Below are 20,494 nucleotides of genomic sequence, written 5' to 3' on the forward strand. Positions count from 1 at the left end.
GGTTGTTTCAAAGACTGATGTACCTACAACAGACTTTTCGGCTGGAAACACCATTTGAGTCTTTGTTTCTGTAGGACTCATAGTCTAACAAGAGTCAGTTCCCAGCATGACCTGCCTTTGATCACTGTAGTCAAAGTTGTATCTGACCGGTCCCTTTTCATATGATGCGGAAGTGTCCCCTTAAATCTTTACAGTGTCACACTATTTTATAGGGTCTCATGTCAGCTCAACATGCAGTGTTTACAACTTTGTTAAGCTTTGTCTTCTTGTTGTTGTTGCTGTTTAGTCACTCAGTCATGTTCAACTCTTTGTGACCCCATGGACTGCTTTATGCCAGGCTTCCCTGTCCATCACCATCTCCTGGACCTTGCTCAAACTCATGTCCATTGAGTCTGTGATGCCAACTTCTAGTGATAAATTAATTTCACTAAAGCATTACCTCCTAAATTGCACTCTTAGTGAATCTTCTGTGAATTATAGTATAGGTAATGAAAGTTGCCCCCACAGTCAGTCTCTCCAATCAGGAAGCTTCCATAAGCCTCTTATCCTTCTCCATCAGAGGGTAGAATGAAAACCACAATCTCAGAAAACTAATCAAACTGATCACATGGACCACAGCCTTGTCTAACTCAATGAAACTATGAGCCATGCTGTGTAGGGCCACCCAAGACAGACAGGTCCTGGTGGAGAGTTCTGACAAAACGTGGTCCACTGGAGAAGGGAATGGCAAACCACTTCAGTATTCTTGCCTTGAGAACCCCATGAACAGTATGAAAAGGCAAAAAGATATGACACTGAAAGATGAATTCCCCAGGCTGGTAGGTGCCCAATATGCTACTGGAGATCAGTGGAGAACTAACTCCAGAAAGAATGAAAGGATGGAGCCAAAGCAAAAACAACATGTGTTGTGGATGTGACTGTTGATAGAAGCAAGGTCCTATGCTGTAAAGAGCAACATTGCATAGGAATCGGGAATGTTAGGTCCATGAATCAAGGTAAGTTAGAAGTGCTCAAACAGGAGATGGCAAGAGTGAACATCAACATTTTAGGAATCAGTGAACTAAAATGGACTGGAATGGGTAAATTTAATTCAGATGACCATTATATCTACTACAGTAGACATAATGTACTATATTATATCTACTATAAGGCAAGAATCTCTTAGAAGAAATGGAGTAGCCCTCATAGTCAACAAGAGAGTCTGAAATGCAGTTATTGGATGCAGTCTCAAAAATGACAGAATGATCTATGTTTGTTTCCAAGGCAAACCATTCAATATCACAGTAATCCAAGCCTATGCCCCAAGTAGTAAGGCTGAAAGCTGAAGTTGAATGGTTCTATGAAGACATACAAGACCTTCTAGAACTAACAGCCCCAAAAGATGTCCTTTTCATCATAGGGACTGGAGTGCAAAAGTAGGAAGTCAAGAAATACCTAGAGTAGCAGGCAAATTTGGCCTTGGAGTACAAAATAAAGCAGGGCAAAGGCCAACAGAGTTTTGCCAAGAGAATGCATTGTCATAGCAAACACCCTCTTCCAACAACACAAGAGAAGACTCTACACATGGACATTGGCAAATGGTCAGTACTGAAACCAGACTGATTATATTCTTTGCAGCCAAAGCTAGAGGAGCTCTATACAATCAGCAGAAAATAAGACCAGGAGCTGACTCTGGCTCAGATCATGAACTCCTTATTGCAAAATTCAGATCTTAAAGTGAAGAAAGGAGGGAAAACCACTAGACCATGCAGGTATGACTTAAATCAAATCCCTTATGATTATACAGTTGAAGTGACAAATAGATTCAAGGGATTAGATCTTAAAAAGTTCCTGAAGAACTATGGATGGAGGTTCGTGACATTGTACAGGAGGCATTGATCAAGACTGTCCCCAAGAAAAAGAAATGTAAAAGACAAAATGGTGGTCTGAGGAGGCCTTACAAAGAGCTGAGAAAAGAAGAGAAGCAAACAAAGGAGAAAAGGAAAGATATACCCCATTGAATGCAGAGTTCCAAAGAATAGCAAGGAGAGATAAGAAAGCCTTCCCCAGTGATCAATGCAAAGAAATAGAGGAAAACAATAGAATGGGATCTCTTCAAGAAAATTAAGGATACCAACAGAGCATTTCATGCAAAGATGGGCACAAAAAAGGATTGAAATGGTATGGACCTCACAGAAACAGAAGATATTAAGAAGAGGTGGCAAGAATACACAGAAGAACTGTACAAAAAAGAGCTTCACGACCCAGAGAACCATGATGGTGTGATCACTCACCTAGAGCCAGGCATCCTGGAATGCAAAGTCAAGTGGGCCTTAGGAAGCATCACTATGCACAAAGCTAATGGAGGGGATGGAGTTCCAGTTGAGCTATTTCAAATTCTAAAAGATGATGCTGTTTAAAGTGCTACACTCAGTATGCCAGCAAATTTGGAAAACTCAGCAGTGGCCATAGGACTGGGAAAGGTCAGTTTTCATTCCAATCCCGAAGAAGGACAATGCCAAAGAATGTTCAAACTGCTGCACAATTGCACTCATCTCACAAGCTAGCAAAGATGTTCAAAATTCTCCAAGCCAGGCTTCAACAGTACGTTAACTATGAACTTCCAGATGTTCAAGCTGGATTTAGAAAAAACAGAGGAACCACAGATCAAATTGCCAGCTTCTATTGGTTCATAGAAAAAGCAAGAAAATTCCAGAAAAACATCTTCTGCTTTATTGATTACACCAAAGCCTTTGACTGTGTAGATCACAACAAACTGGAAAATTCTTCAAGAGATGAGAATACCAGACCACCTGACCTGCCTTCTGAGAAGTCTGTATGCAGGTCAAGAAGCAACAGTTAGAACTGGACATGGAACAACAGACTGGTTCCAAATCTGGAAAGGAGTACGTCAAGGCTGTATATTGTCACCCTGCTTATTTAACTGATATGCAGAGTACATCATGCGAAATGCCAGGCTGGATGAAGTGCAAACTGGAATCACGATTGCTGGGAGAAATATCAATGACCTCAGATACGAGAATGACACCATCCTTATGGCATAAAGTGAAGAAGAACTAAAGAACATCTTGATGAAAATGAAAGAGGAGAGTGGAAAAGCTGACTTAAAACTCAGCATTCAAAAAATGAAAACCATGGCATCTGGTCCCATCAGTTCATGGCAGATAGATGGGGAAACAATGGAAACAGTGAGAGATTTTATTTTTGAGGGGCTCCAAAATCACTGCAGATGGTGACTGCAGCTATAAAAGACACTTGCTCTTTGGAAGAAAAGCTATGACCAACCTAAACAGCATATTAAAAAACAAAGACATTACTTTGCCAACAAAGGTCCATCTAGTCAAAGCTATGGTTTTTCCAGTAGTCATGTATGGATGTGAGAGTTGAGCCATAAAGAAAGCTGAGAGCCGAAGAATTGATGCTTTTGAACTGTGGTATTGGAGAGGACTCTTGAGAGTCCCTTGGACTGCAAGGAGATCCAACCAGTCCATTCTAAAGGAAATCAGTCCTGAATATTCATTGGAAGGACTGATGCCAAAGCTGAAACTCCAATCCTTTGGCCACCTGACGTGAAGAACCGACTTATTTGAAAAGACCCTGATGCTGGGAAAGATTGAAGGTGGGAGGAGAAGGGGATGACAGAGGATGAGATGGTTGGATGGCATATCCAACTCAATGGACATGAGTTTGAGCAAGCTCCAGGAGATGGTGAAGGACAGGGAAGCCTGGCGTGCTGCAGTCCGTGGTGTCACAAGCAGTTGGACGTGACTGAGCGACTAAATTGAACTGAATGAAAGTTGCTAAACAGATGAAAGATAACAATTTCGTATAATGAGCATTTCGAAAAGGGAGTCTTCCACAGAGTTATAGTCGAGAATGAATGAACTTGTGGTTGCTGGGGGGGAAGAATAAGGGGAAAGGATAGTTAGGGAGTTGAAGATGGCCAGTACACACTGCTGCATTTAATGGATAACCTAGAAGGACCTACTGTATAGCACAGGGAACTCTGTTTATGTGGCAGCCAGGGTGGGAGGGGAGTTTGCGGGGAAATGGATACATGTATATGTGTGGCTTAGTCCCCTTTGCTGTTTAATTGAAACTATCACAGCATTGTTTGTTAATTGGCTATACCCCAATACAATAAAATGTTAAAAAAAAAAAACAGACTCTATATGCAAAACAAAAAAGCAAAAGGAGTCTTAGCCCCTTTATCACAATCATTATTATCTTAATTCAGTGGTCTCCAGGATGGATGCTTACATGTCACATACACACAAGGTGTTTCATTGAGATAAAGAGAAAATATATTGACATGTGTGTATGTATACACACACATTTATGCCCCACAATTTCTACTGTTGTCTGTTTCACAGTGCAGGTACATGATAAATACATGTAAATGATTACAACTTTAAAAATATGTATGTGATTTATAAATAAATTAACTGTATATGAATTTGGGGTACACACTCAAATTACTGATAGAACATATAGTGTAAAAAGTTTCCAGACAGCAATTGAAAGCATTTTCTTCTGCAATAATTTTAGCTTGTGTGGCATATGCAATAAATCCTGTTGAATTGATTGCACTATTTATATGCTGAGTTTCATATTAGATAAATTTTTACAATTAACAGTCTAACTTGAACACACAAATTCAAATAAAGTTCCCTTCAAAATAGTCACCATTAGAGGCTATACCTAAATATCTGCATTGCTTCCATTGTGCCAGATCAGTGGTGGAACTTGTCTTCGGGAATTATCTTTAGATTGTTAAAATATTTCCTGATTTCAAACCTTTATCCTTTTGTGGTAATCATGATCTTTAGAAATAGAAGAATAATTTTGAACCCAAGGCAATAAACAAAGAACACAGTTAAAATCTCTCCCTCTCTCTCTCTCTCTCTCTCTATATATATATATGTGTATGTGTGTGTGTGATTTTGTTTTCTTTTTGTCAAAAATATTTTAAAATTTTTACCATGCCAGAACTGAGCACAGACTTACAGATAAGGAGGAGCTCCAATAAAGTAGCAAAAAAAAAAAAACATCATTTGAAAAAAAAGAACATCAAATCATGAGGCCGCTTTTGCATGACTCAGAAGATGGCTCTAAGAGCAGTTCCAAAAGCAGCCTTCTCCTGCTTCCTTCATCAGTGACCTGTCACTGAAATAACCGTCACCTCCCGGGATAGCCCCCTGGTCATGCAGCATTCATTTCACAAACAAATTCCATTATTTTAAAGTATTATCAAAATGCTGTGTTCACATAGAAAACAGAGACATTCTGTATGCCTACAGAGGCTTGAAGCAGCAGAGCTTGCAGAGTGGGCAGGGCAAAGCGACGGAAAGAAGGGCTCTACTGTTTATTTAATACCCATGATGTGCCAGGGGTTAAGCGTCGCAAACATTTTAAGGGGTGGGTTGTTCTCCCCAGTCTGTACATGAGGAAAAACGCTCAGAGAGGGAATAAGATGTGTGCAAAGTCACAGAGCTAGACAATGGCGGAGATGAATTCTCGGGCCCTGGACATTTGACCCCAAACCCCTTGTTGTTTCTGCTAATAGAACATCACATGGCATAGACAAGTAAGCTACCATGAACACAATATATAAGTGACATTTCCTGAAACAAGGATGGGCAATTAAGTATGTATAGGCAGTTGTGTGAGTTCTCCTTTAAGTTGGAATAATTCTAAATATCTTCTCTCAGATCACTGGGATCGTTTTCCATCAAAAGGAAAAACTTAAGAAATATTCAGTGAAACAGAACGTCCAGACAGATATCCGTACAGTGGTACAGAACAGCAGAAGGATCAGGGGCATGTTGGAAAGGTGTGGGAAGATGAGCCTACATTTCTGCCTGCCGCATGGTAGCACCTGTGTTTGGTATTTCACGAGCAGTAGGGACTGGGGCTAATGACAAGAGCCTTTGAGTTGGACAGACCTAAATTTGAAAGCCCAGTGCTGATGCTTACAGCTTTCTGATCTTGGGAAAATTAATTCTTCATTCTCAATTTCTGTAAAATGGGAATAATATTGTCTTATAGTGAATGAGGAAGTGCTAACATGTTAACAGCCTAGCAGAACATTTGATGTGAATTGTTGCTCTAAAAATTGTAACTGTGATTAGTCATTTTCACAAATGTTACCCAACTTAATGCTCATAACCCACTCTGCTGTAATTTATTGTGAGCCAAGTTCTGTGGATGAGGAAACTGGGTTTTTAGGGTTTGAAAAAATCAACCAAGGTCACAGAATGTTAAATGCTGGTACAAATATTGGAAACTAGGTCCTTCTCATAACACAGCTTTGTCCTTAATACTGTTCTCTGCTACAGGAAGGGGACCTGCTGTAGCTGACCATGTTGACTAATGGTTTACTCAAGGAAATTTGAAAAAATTAGAGTGAAAATATTTTTAGGCTTAATATTTTCAAATCAAAATGAAAGTACCTTCATTGAGTTCCATGAAAAACAACTTAGATGACTTTGTTTATTGAATTATTGCTTATTTATTTTTAAAAGTAACTTGGTCGTTGACTTTTTTTTTTAATTTTACTTTTTTTTGCAGTAGGTTCTTGGTGGTTATCTATTTTAAATATAGCAATGTGTACATGTCAATCCCAAATTCCCAATCTATCCCCCACACCCTTACCCCCCTGGGCAGGTGGGGACCATAAGTTGGTTCTCTAAGTCTGTGAATCTATTTCTGCTTTGTAAGTAAGTTCATTTGTATCCTTTCTTTTTAGATTCCATACAGAATTGATGTCATATCATAATCATTGATATTTTTCTTAATATCAGTAAGGAAATTGGTGTAGTCTAGCTAGTAAGACATGAATATCTTGGCATATTAAGAAGTGGCTTAATAAGGAATGTTGTTTTATCAGACCCAACTTCTGAAGCTGGGGACCACATGCACTCAGGACACATTTGAAGGGGACAGAGAGGACATTGGGTCATCTCAGCTCTACCACATACTAGAGCTCCAAGAACAACTGTGTTCATCTAACAAATATTTACTTATCAACAAATATTTACTCAACAGAGGCAGACATGCTTCCTGCTCTCAGGGAGCTTACAAGCAAGTGAAATTATTTCAGATTGTGGTAGCTGCTTTGAAGACAATAAAAACTAGGTCAGATAGAAATTGATGGGGGAAGGGAGGTGACTGGGGAGGTGACATTGATACTGAGACCTGAATTACAAGAAGGCGCTGCCTACAGATTAGGCGGGGGAGAAGCGTGGAGGGGCAAGTTCCAGGCAGAGGACACAGAAGGGCCCTGAGGCGGAACAGTCTTCCGGTGTTCCAGGAATATAAAGGAGCAGTGTGACTGGAAGGGTATAAACAAGGGGGAGAAACACAAGATAAAAGCAGAGAGGCAGGCAGGGGGCTGCAGCAGCTCCCCCGTAAGGCGTGTGGGATTTATTTAGGTGCAGTGGAAGCTTTAGAAGCAGTGGAAGGGTTTTAGATTGACTTGGGACCTGGTGGTTTAGTATCAACTGCTGTATGGAGAAAAGAGTTCAGAGGAACCCAGGTGAACCCCAGGAGACCATTTTGAAGGCCGCTGACTGAAATAGGGCTTCTCGAACAAATGTGAGCCATAGTGAGCCTCAGAGTTTGTAAAACAGAAATGGCTGGTCCCACCATCAGAGTTTCTGATCCTGTAGGTCTGAGGGCTAGGAGCCTGAGACATTTTGTCTTTGGAATGAATTTCAATAAGGTTGCTGAAGGTCTTATTAAATGCTTTACTATCTCCTTGGCTTTCACCACCACCCCCCCCACCCCACCCCCACCCTATGTGACGGATACCGTGTCACCCAGCTCACAAGTGGTTCGGCCAACCAGCACCCACAACTCTTCCACCTGCTCTTAATCTCTACACTCTTTTGGTCTATTGTCTTTCCCCACCACCGATAAAAATAAAACCCATGGGACATAATCGTTTAGGAATGCCATTTTTATTCATAAATTGCTCTGTATAGCTAACTTTTATGTTTTAATAAAAAAAAAAAACTTTAGAAAAATCCTGCTTCAATGTATAAATAAATAATACTATGAATTTTCCAAGGATCTCCCTAAGATGCGATCATTGTGGACTCTGTTCAGTTGTCAACAGAGCTGTTGCTGGGTATTTACCGTGATGGCAAATGAAGGATGTTGGTATTTGAGGTCTGCTGCCTGTGGAACTGACTGAGCACCAGTTGGCATGTATACCTTTCAGCACCACACAGCTCTCAAATAAGAGTTTGTAAATTGGCAGGACACAGACCAGGAATCATCCCTCATCTGTTATAGTTTATGAAGATTATTCCTGTTCCCCGATTAATTACATATAGTATTTTACCCGAGAAGTTGCAGTAATTCCTCTGGTTAGAGGGAGGCATGAAGGAAGCTAAATAAATTGTGCTCCAGGGATTTAATCTGTTTTGGAGCACTAATACATCATGGGCTATGAGGCTGTGATTCTCTGTAAAGTTATTCCACAGGAAGGATGTAAAGCCCATAGCCCAAGTCAGGGGAAAGACTGAAAGAAAAGTGAACAGTTGTATTGTGAAACTGAAATTCAAGCTCCCAATACTACCTCCCCACTTTAGACAACCTCTTACATAAGAGCAGCACTGGAGAAATGATATGCTCATCAGGATAAATCCAGTGGATACTTTTATGTGAAACAATCCCCACACACTTACCTCAAAAGGCTCCCAAAATAGCATGAACTAGATTTTAAATGATAAGATTGTCATGAAGGTAAGTGGGGCTTCCCTGGTGGCTCAGTGGTAAAGAATCCACATGCTAATGCAGGAGACATGGGTTCAATCCCTGGGTTGGGAAGATCCCTTGGAGAAGAAATTGGAAATCCACTCCAGTATTCCTGCCTGGAGAATCCTATGAACAGAGGTGCCTGGAGGGCTATAGTCCATGGGGTTGCAAAGAGTCAGACACAAGTGAAGCAACTTAGCAAAAACACACACGCACTGTATTTATCAATAACAGAAATTTGTAATCTGTTTATAAGATGAATTACCTGTCAGTACCTGTGTCAGTATGTAAGACATGGTACAAAACACTGGGGATGTGATAGATATTACTAACAGTAGACATCAAAAATAAAAAGATAATGTGAAAAAGAAAAACACATTTATTTACAGGCACAATGATTCATGCATTAATAACAGAGCAGCAATGTGATTGCTTTAGCCTATACACCAATGAATGAACCATTCTAAAATGTTTATGCCACACAGTATTACAGTCATATTCATAATACAGTATTGGAGGCGTTGTCACATTAAAAAAGAAAATAGCACCTGTGATGATAAGCTGATATGAAGTTTTTCCAATTACTAGAGAGAGGGCTGTACTGGACAGTCATGTAATTCTTTCAAAGAAAAGTTATAAAACAGGGAAACTAACACATTCTTAATTTTACATATCTCTCATCTCATGCACACCCACTCCAGTGTTCTTGCCTGGAGAATCCCAGGGATGGGGGAGCCTCATGGGCTGCCATCCATGGGGTGGCACAGAGTCGGACACAACTGAAGTGACTTAGCAGCAGCACCTTCTGCACATGTAAGGATAAGCTGTACACTTCAATACAAGTCTTTGCACACCATGTTCTACACGACAGATAACTTAAGTAGTGATGATTATGGGACAAAAACATGTCATATGGTCCTTGACTTACATTGATTAGGTTTATATACGAAGACACTCAACACACATACACAACAGATAAGCTTATTAACTGTCATGATGATTACTATTCATAAGGTCTTTTCCTTCATCCTCTTCACAGTGGGTAGGCTAGAGAGGAGGAGGAATAGGAGGGGTTGGTCTTGAGGTCTCACCAGGTGGTAGAGCTGGAAGAATAGGAGGAGGTAGAAGGGGAGACAGAACTGCAGGCATACTCAGTGTAACTTTACAGAAATACATCACAATTTCTGTCTGCCTCTGGCTTTTTCATTTCTCTATAAATGTTTCTATATGGCCCAATCCTTCCACTCTTTGCTTTAGTTTCAGTTCCCATATCATAGAAGGGTCCGTGTCATAAAAGAAATCGAAAACCACTTTGAACAACAGAATGCTTCTGCCAGATTGTCTAACATCAGTTTGTTTTATTAATTTTTTAATTTAAGTATTTAAAAAATTTTACAATGCTGTGTTGGTTTCTGCCATACAACAACTCAGATCATTCATAATTATACACACATCCCTCCCTCCCTAGTTTCCCTCCTCTCCCCTCATCCCACCCCTCTGGGTCATCACGGAGCAGCAGGCTGGGCTCCCTGCGCTACACAGCAGCTTCTCACCAGCTCCGTCCTACACCTGGTGGTGACATATGGTGATGCCACTTTCTCCTTTCGTCCCAGTTTGTCCCTCCCCCGTTGTGTCTGCAAGTCCATTATCTACAGCTGTGTCTCCCTTCCTTGCAACTAGGTTCATCAGTATCATTTTTCTAGATTCTGTGTTGCTCTTGTTGTTCAGTTGTTAAGTCGTGTCCAACTATCTGTGACCCCGTGGACTTCAGCACACCAGGATTCCCTGTCCTTCAGTATCTCCCGGAGTTTGCTCAGATTCATGTCCATTGAGTCAGGGGTGCTATCTAGCCATCATCCTCTGCTGCCCTCTTCGCCTTTTGCTTTCAGTCTTTCCCAGCATAGGGTGTTTTTCAATGAGTCAGCTCTTTGTATCAGGTGGCCAAAGTATTAGAGCTTCAGCTTCAGCATCAGTCTTTCCAATGAATAGTCAGGGTTGATTTCCTTTAGGATGGACTGGTTTGATCCCCTTGCTGTCCAAGGGACTCTAAATAGTCTTCTCCAACACCACAATTCAAAAGCATCAGTTCTTCAGCGCTCAGCCTTCTCTTTACTTACTTACTTCACTCAGTATAACAGACTCTAGGTTCATCTACCTCACTGAAACTGACTCAAATTCATTCCTTCTTAGGACTGAGTGATATTCCATGGTATATATGTACCACATCTTCTTTATCCATTCATCTTTTGATGGACATCTAGGTTGCTTCCATGTCCTAGCTATTGTAAACAGTGCTGCTATGAACATTGGGGTATGTGTGTCTTTTGGCAACCCACTCCAGTACACTTGCCTGGAAAATCCCATGGACAGAGGAGCCTTGTAGGCTACAGTCCATGGGGTCGCAAAGAGTCGGACACGACTGAGCGACTTCACTTCACTTCGCTTCAGGGTATATTCCCAGTAGTGGGGTTGCTGGATCATATGGTAGATTTATTCCTAGCTTTTTCAGTAATCTCCATACGGTTCTCCGTAACGACTGTATCAGTCTACATTCCTGCTAACAGTGTAGGAGGGTTCACTTTTCTCCACATCCCCTCTGGCATTTATTGTTTGTAGATTTTTTAATGATGGCTATTCTGACTGGTGTGAGGCGATACCTCATAGTAGTTGTGGCTTGCCTGTCTCTAATACTTAGTGATATTGAGCATATTTTCTTGTGTTTATTGGCCATCTGTATGTCTTCTTTGAAGAAATATCTGTTTAGATAGTCTGCCCTTTTTTTTTTTTTTTTTTTTGATTGGATTGTTTATTTTCCTAATATTGAGTTGTATGACCCATTTATATATTCTGGTGATTAATCCTTTGTCTGAATTTGGCAATAAGGAGTTCATGATCTGAACCACAGTCAGCTCCCAGTCTTGTTTTTGGTGACTGTATAGAGTTTCTCCATCTTTGGCTGCAAAGAATATAATCAATCTGACTTCGGTGTTGATTTCTGGTGATGTCCATGTATAGAGTCTTCTCTTGTGTTGTTGTAAGAGGGTGTTTGCTATGACCAGTGCATTCTCTTGGCAAAACTCTATTAGCCTTTGCCCTACTTCATTCTGTACTCCAAGGCCAAATTTGCCTGTTACTCCAGGTGTTTCTTGATTTCCTACTTTGCATTCCAGTCCCCTGTAATGAAAAGGACATCTTTTTTGGGTGTTAGTTCTAAAAGGTCTTGTAGGTCTTCATAGAACCATTCAACTTCAGCTTCTTCAGCATTACTGGTTGGGGCATAGGCTAGGATTACTGTGATATTGAATGGTTTGCCTTGGAAATGAACAGAGATCATTCTGTCGTTTTTCAGATTGCATCCAAGTACTACATTTTGGACTCTTTTGTTGACCATGATGGCTATTCCATTTCTTCTAAGGGATTCCTGCCCACAGTAGTAGATATAATGGTTATCTGAATTAAATTCACCCACTGCAGTCCATTTTAGTTTGCTGATCCCTAGAATGTTGAATTTCATTCTTGCCGTCTCCTGTTTGACCACTTCCAATTTGCCTTGATCCATGGACCTAACAGAGAAGGCAATGGCACCCCACTCCAGTACTCTTGCCTGGAAAATCCCATGGATGGAGGAGCCTGAAAGGCTGCAGTCCATGGGTCGCTGAGGGTCGGACATGACTGAGTGACTTCACTTTCACTTTTCACTTTCATGGATTGGAGAAGGAAATGGCAACCCACTCCAGTGTTCTTGCCTGGAGAATCCCAGGGACGGGGCATCCTGGTGGGCTGCAGTCTATGGGGTTGCACAGAGTCGGACACAACTGAAGTGACTCAGCAGCAGCAGCATGGACCTAACATTCCAAGTTCCTATGCAATATTGCTCTTTACAGCATCGAACCTTGCTTATATCACCAGTCACATCCACAATTTGGTATTGTTTTTGCTTTGACTCCATCCCTTCATTCTTTCTGGAGTTATTTCTCCACTGATCTCCAGTAGCATATTGGGCACCTACTGACCTGGGGAGTTCCTCTTTCAGTATCCTATCATTTTGCCTTTTCATACTGTTCATGGGGTTCTTAAGGCAAGAATACTGAAGTGGTTTGCCATTCCCTTCTCCAGTGGACCACATTCTGTCAGATCTCTCCATGACCCGCCCACCTTGGGTTGCCCCACGGGCATGGCTTAGTTTCACTGAGTTAGACAAGGCTGTGGTCCGTGTGATTAGATTGACTAGTTTTCTGTGATTATGGTTTCAATGTGTCTGCCCTCTGATACCCTCTTGCAACACCTACCGTCTTCCTTGGGTTTCTCTTGGACGTGGGATATCTCTTCATGGCTGCTCCATCAAAGTGCAGCCGCTGCTCCTTACTTTGGGCGAGTGGTATCTCCTCTCCTCCACTAGACCTTCAAGTATGACCTAAATCAAATCCCTTATAATTATACAGTGGAGGCGAGAAACAGATTTAAGGGACTAGACCTGATAGAGTACCTGATGAACTATGGACGGAGATTCATGACACCGAACAGGACACAGGGATCAAGACCATCCCCATGGAAAAGAAATGCAAAAAAAGCAAAATGGCTGTCTGGGGAGGCTTTACAAATAGCTGTGAAAGGAAGAGAAGCAAAAAGCAAAGGAGAAAAGGAAAGATATAAGCATCTGAGTGCAGAGTTCCGAAGAATAGCAAGAAGAGATAAGAAAGCCTTCCTCAGTGATCAATGCAAAGAAATAGAGGAAAACAACAGAATGGGAAAGACTAGAGAGCTCTTCAAGAAAATTAGAGATACCAAAAGAACATTTCATGCGAAGATGGGCTCAATAAAGGACAGAAATGGTATGGACCTAACAGAAGCAGAAGGTATTAAGAAGAGATGGCAAGAATACACAGAAGAACTGTACAAAAAAGATCTTCATGACCCAGATAAGCACGATGGTGTGATCACTGACCTAGAGCCAGACATCCTGGAATGTGAAGTCAAGTGGGCCTTAGAAAGCATCACTATGAGCAAAGCTAGTGGAGGTGATGGAATTCCAGTTGAGCTATTTCAAATCCTGAAAGATGATGCTGTGAAAGTGCTGCACTCAATATGCCAGCAAATTTGGAAAACTCAGCAGTGGCCACAGGACTGGAAAAGGTCAGTTTTCATTCCAATCCCAAAGAAAGGCAATGCCAAAGAATGCTCAAACTACCACACAATTGCACTCATCTCACACACTAGTAAAGTAATGCTCAAAATTCTCCAAGCCAGGCTTCAGCAATATGTGAACCGTGAACTTCCAGATGTTCAAGCTGGTTTTAGAAAAGTCAGAGGAACCAAAATCAAATTGCCAACATCCACTGGATCATGGAAAAAGCAAGAGAGTTCCAGAAAAACATCTATTTCTGCTTTATTGACTCTGCCAAAGCCTTTGACTGTGTGGATCACAATAAACTGTGGAAAACTGAGAAAGAGATGGGAATCTCAGACCACCTGACCTGCCTCTTGAGAAACCTATATGCAGTTCAGGAAGCAACAGTTACAGCTGGACATGGAACAACAGACTGGTTCCAAATAGGAAAAGAAGTACGTCAAGGCTGCATATTGTCACCCTGCTTATTTAACTTCTATGCAGAGTACATCATGAGAAACGCTGGGCTGGAAGAAGCACGAGCTGGAATCAAGATTGCCAGGAGAAATATCAATAACCTCAGATATGCCAATGACACCACCCTTATGGCAGAAAGTGAAGAGGAACTCAAAAGCCTCTTGATGAAAGTAAAAGAGGAGAGTTAAAAAGTTGGCTTAAAGCTCAACATTCAGAAAACGAAGATCATGGCATTTTGTCCCATCACTTCATGGGAAATAGATGGGGAAACAGTGGAAACAGTGTCAGACTTTATTTTTTTGGGCTCCAAAATCACTGCAGATGGTGACTGCAGTCATGAAATTAAAAGACACTTACTCCTTGGAAGGAAAGTTATGACCAACCTAGATAGCATATTCAAAAGCAGGGACATTACTTTACCAACAAAGGTCCATCTAGTCAAGGCTATGGTTTTTCCAGTGGTCGTGTATGGATGTGAGAGTTGGACTGTGAAGAAAGCTGAGCACTGAAGAATTGATGGTTTTGAACTGTGGTGTTGGAGAAGACTCTTGACAGTCCCTTGGACTGCAAGGAGATCCAACCAGTCCATTCTGAAGGAGATCAGCCCTGGGATTTCTTTGGAAGGAATGATGCTAAAGCTGAAACTCCAGTACTTTGGCCACCTCATGTGAAGAGTTGACTCATTGGAAAAGACTCTGATGCTGGAAGGGATTGGGGGCAGGAAGAGAAGGGGACAACAGAGGATGAGATGGCTGGATGGCATCACCTACTCAATGGACATGAGTTTGAGTGAACTCTGGGAGTTGGTGATGCATAGGGAAGCCTGGCGTGCTGCAATTCATGGGGTCGCAAAGTCGGACAGGACTGAACGACTGAACTGAACTGAATCCTTTGTCAGTTGTTTAATTTGCAATTATTTCCTCCCATTCTGAAGGTTGTCTTTTAATCTTGTTTATTGTTTCCTTTGCTGTCAAAATCTTTTCAGTTTAATCAGTCCCATTTGTTTATTTTTGTTTTTGTTTCCATTACTATAAGTGGATCACAGAGCGTCTTCCTGTGATGTATATCAAAGAGTGTACAGCTTGTTTTCTGATACTGCTTCTTCTTACTCACCATCTAGCTTTGGTTCAGAAGCACTCACCTCCATCAAGTTGTCCCCTGTTAATTGCTCTGGTGTGGTGTTTATTAGGACATGAATATCTCTGTGATCTATATCTTGAAACCTTTATCCCCACCTTTCTTTGCTGTATCCACCATCTCTTTCATGATTTTCTTGATTGGCTCTTTTTTAAATCCTGTGACATCATGCACAAAATCTGGACACAAGTTTCCCCAGTAGGAGTTTATTGTTACTGGCTTGATGGCTTTTAGGGCTTTTTCTGTACCAGTGATGGCATTTTTAATGACATAATCCTTCAAGATGTTCATGATGTTCTGTGTTGAGGTTCTCTTCCATAGCACTGACAATCCTTGCCATAGATTATCCTGTATAATGAGCCTTCAAGCGCCCCCTGACCCCCTGTTCTAGACACTGAATTAGAGATGTTGTGTTTAGGAGAAAGTAGAATACTTTACGGTGCCTTCGGTGTTGAACTCATGGGGTCTGGGTAGCTAGGGGCATTGTCAGATATCCAAAGAACTTTAAAAGGCAGTCCCTTACTAAGAAGTTACTTCTGACTTCAGGGACAGAGCATCAGTAGAACCAATCCAGCAAAAGTGTTTTCATTGTCAGGCCTTCTTGTTGTACAGTCAGAAGACTGGCAGCTGGTGTTTATCCTTTGCTTCAAGGCTTGGGGTTAGCAGCTTTATATGTACGGGTGATCCTGATCATAAACTCGGCTGCATTTGCACAAAACAGTGATATTAGACTGTCCTTTCCTGCCTGAAGTCCTGGTCCTTGCTTCTTATTACCAAGTGTCCTTGATGACATCTTTTTTTCCAGAATCGGGCACTTCCATCTATATTAGAAATCTGTTCAGCAGATATTCTCTTTGTCTGTGATTTTCTTAATGGTGCCTCGGAATTCATCTGCTGCCTCGTGGTGGATGAATCTTCTCTCCTGCTATCATGACATTTTTAAAGCCAAGCCTCTTTCTAAAACTCACACCATCGTTGCTGGCATTAGTTTCTCCAGCTTTAGCTCCTTCACCTTCCTTCGGGTTTGAAAATGAAGGAATTAGTTGAAAGAATACAGGAGTGGGTTGCCATTACCTTCTCCAGGGAATCTTCCCAACTCAGAGATTGAACCCAGGACTCCTGCCTTGCAGGCAGATTCTTAAGTTGCCAAATAATGGCTTCACCTTTTCTCCAATCACACTGGTGTCTGTAGGTATGCCTTTCTTAAAGGAATCCTGCACCCATGTCAAAGCTGGATTTTCCTTGTGAGATAGACAGGTATTTCTGAAAAAGAACAAGGGTTTTGAGCCTGCTGGTGTAGCTGCAACCATGGCTTCAAAAATTTCCTTTTTTTTTTTTTTTTTTTTGCAATAGTCCTTACGCTGGATTTATTTATCTTGAGATGGAGGGCAGGCACAGCTGCAAACTTCAAGCTGTGGTACATACCAAGTAATTCAGGGTTTTTTGTTGTTCATGTGATGATTCTGCTTCTTGAGTGCACTTCTAGCATCACTAGGGGCACTTCGTCTGGGTCCCCTGGAGTTATTTAAGGTTTATGGCATTGCAGTAAACACAACACAAAATATACGAGAACCGCAAGAGATCACTTTTTACTGTAGTATGTGATTTACTGGAGAAATGAACTGCTCACAAGGAGATGATTAGCATCACTCAGCATTTCAGGCAGATACTCGCAACACTTGAGCTCACCAGAATAGTAACAGGAGATAGCTACAAAATTATTACAGTAGTACAATGTGGACTATAGTTAATTTATTTCAGTTACAGTTTAATACTGCATCTTTATATTTGTATACATTACTCTTGAGTGTGAATGGTGTCATGAATGGTCTGTGCATAAGTTTTGATAAATTCTAACTTGTCTTAATAGATTTGTGTGTATCTTATGGTATTAAATGGTAAAATAGACTAGTATCTGTTTATACTTTATGCATTCATGATATACCTAACTAAAGAATATTTTTTCCATATTTCTAGGCTATGTGGTTGGCCTGCAAGTTTTTTCAAATTATCGCAAATCTCAAAAAAAGTTCCAGATATTCATTGAAAAAAACTCCACATATAAATGGACCTACATGGTTCAAAGCTTTGTTGCTCAAGGGTCAACTGTACATACGTATGTAAAAGTAAAGCTAAATCAAAGATAGTGACATTTCTCAAATCCTTAGAGGGAGTTTGAGAGATGGCAAAACTTGAAACTAATACACGAGAAAGATAAGCGGTAATTCGTTTCTTAAAAAACACAACTTCTAGAGGCACCTTTTATAACCGTCCCTAAAGTTTCAGTCTCAGTTTATTGATCTCGGCTAATGAACATTCAGCCTCATATCTTGGGAAGTTGGAGGGGCAGATTAGATTATTAAATTTACATAACTCATCATCAACTCTCCTTTCTCTAAATTCATGTCTCACTTATCTTTACTACAGTCTTTCACTAAGATACTCATCCACCTTTGTCCAAGTCCTGAGGCTGGCTGTCATTTGCCATCTCCATCATTTTTGTTTCAGTCCTGTGCTTTCTAGGTCATCCTCCCATGGTCTTTCTTGCCATTGTCTTAACTTGTCCCTTTCTATCCAAGTGCTATGCTATAAATTATGTATTGTATAAACGTAATACTATGCTATTTTTGCATTTTAAAGTATTTGTGACATATTATAGGCTGGAAGCAAGTTCCATCAATCCAAAGTCTCTGTAATAGCAATAGTATATAGTATAACAGTTCTAGTTGTAGCATATTAGTACTGCTGTAACTCCCCTCGAAGTGTATTTAATCTGTTATTAGTTTAATAAATGTGGGTGAGCTTTATTCATTGGATTCTCTTCTGATCTAAACAACAGAAGCTAGTAGTAGTAGATAAGCTGTGTAATATCACCTTCATAGTTTCTGATTACTTAATATTGACTACTGTCTAATTACAAATATGATGCTTACATCAAACACTTGGATTTTGAACAAATCGTTTTAATACAGAGGAAAAATTTGCTAGCTTTTCATGTTTACCTGCTCTCTAGCAAGTAGTTGGATATATGACTAAGAAAAGGGGCAACACAAGTCACTTGGTCCCTAAGTCCACAGAAGATCCTTATGGAGATGAAACTGGGACAGTGCATTCTTATTCATAACTTTAAGCTATTTCTAGGGAATCTTGATTCCTAAGAAATTATACAGAATCATCATTCTACTCAGTCATCAAACTGGCTCACATCTTAAGAGTGATTTGGGAGTATCTCAGAGGTTTAACTCCTGGGAAGCCAGAAGGCCATGCTAGCTCTGGTCTTCCCTAACAGTCCCAGACCTTAAGGAGAGCTCTTAGATCTGCGCTTTTGAAATATTAACATGTGCATGAATCACCAGGTGATCTTGTTAAACTGTAGATTCTGCTTCAGTAGATCTCTGGGGTAGTTCTATGCGTCTGCCTTCTAAGAAGTACACAGCTGATGCCAGTGCTGCCAGTCTGTGAGCCACACTTTGAGTAGCAAGGTCTTACTCTGCTGATTCTCAGTCTTGTATACACTGGAATCAGTGGAGAGCGTTGAAATTGCTGGTGCATGAGTCCTACCGTAGAGAATATCTGATTGAACTGGTATAAGGCAGTGGCCTGGGAAGCAGGATTTTTCAAAGTTCCTCAGTTGTTTCTCATGTGTGGTCAAGCTGGAGAGCCTGAGCCTTAGACGTGATCATCCCAGCCTTGGATGTGATTCTCACCCCTCTTATCATTAAGTCTCATCATCTTTATCCCTCTTTTTCTCCATCAGACTCACCTTGCAAAAACAAACAAGCAAACAAAAAAACTACACATACAACATCACCAAAAGAAACAAAAAACCTTGCCCAACACCCTACCTGTAACTCAAGCAGCTGAATGTGGCCACAAGTCTCCAGTGGGTCCCAGCACTGCTGGTCTAACTCTTCCAGCTTATTATTTCAAACCTTCTCTTCTCTCACCCCCTCTAAGTGCCCCCCTCCATTCTGCACAAAACTCATCTATCACTTTAAGATAAGAAAGCAAACTGGAAGAATCACTTTATCTTTGCATCATAACCATATTCTTTTCCTGCTTTCTGCACCCCCACCATGCCCTGGCTCCAGGCCCTCTGACTTATCCAGTGAATCGCCTCCTGAAAAGACCCCTTTCACTCCTGAGTCCTAAGTGTCCCACTTTTCTGGATTATTTCCATCGCTCTTTTTTAACAATTTATTTTTAATTGGAGGATTACTGCTTAACAAAGTTGTGTTGGTTTCTGCCGTACAATGTAAATCAACCATAAGTATGTGTATACATGTATCCCATCCCTCTCAGACCTCCCTCCCAGCCTCCCTACCCTTCTAGGCCATCTTTTATGTGCTGTAACAGTCCCATCACCAGCAAAGCCTTTTGAGCCATTTTCCAGTCACTGCCCACTTTCTCTGCTCTTCTCTCACTTGCCAGTCCAACAACTCTCTTCAAGTCTGAGAAGTGACCTGCATGCCAGATGCAGGGTTTATCTTCCTGGGGTCTCTCTCACCTGCATTTGATCCAGGGAGCACTCCCTCTTTATTAAAATTCTTGGTCGACGTCATGTCCCTCACCTGGGTCACTCTGCCTCACACTCTCTCACATACACTGGCCCCAGTGTTGCCTCTCCAGATATCCCCAACTGCCTCACCTGTGCATGGCTGAACCCTCCCTTTTCTCAGGGCCCCTATCCCTCATTTCCTGAGAAAGGCCTCCCCTGCACTTTCTTTACGTGAGTCTTCACCACCCAGCCCCACACCCTCTGTGTCTGCTGACTGATTTTTCACCACCTGGAATATTTTCCTGGGCTTTTGTCCATGAATTTATCAGAGGGCTCATCCAGTAATAAAATAAACCCCATAAGAGCTGGGACTTCGCTTATTTAATTTTCTGCTCTCTGCCCAGAATTTGATCATGTCTGACACGTAGTAGACACTCAATAAATACATGCTAAATACATGAATGTTGCTGAAACCTTTCTCCAATTCCCCCTGAGAACACGTAAGCCCACTG

The 20,494-nt window shown here is 41.2% G+C and overlaps 1 protein-coding gene across 23 annotated transcripts in view; it reads left to right on the forward strand.

Moving 5' to 3' along the window:
• The window catches only part of EYA4 (EYA transcriptional coactivator and phosphatase 4), a 365,676-nt gene that overhangs the window by 320,103 nt on the left and 25,079 nt on the right, over positions 1-20,494 (forward strand). The window lies entirely within an intron of this gene.

The sequence above is a fragment of the Bos mutus genome, chromosome 9, assembly GCF_027580195.1.
Source record: "Bos mutus isolate GX-2022 chromosome 9, NWIPB_WYAK_1.1, whole genome shotgun sequence".
In the NCBI taxonomy this organism is placed as follows: domain Eukaryota; kingdom Metazoa; phylum Chordata; class Mammalia; order Artiodactyla; family Bovidae; genus Bos; species Bos mutus.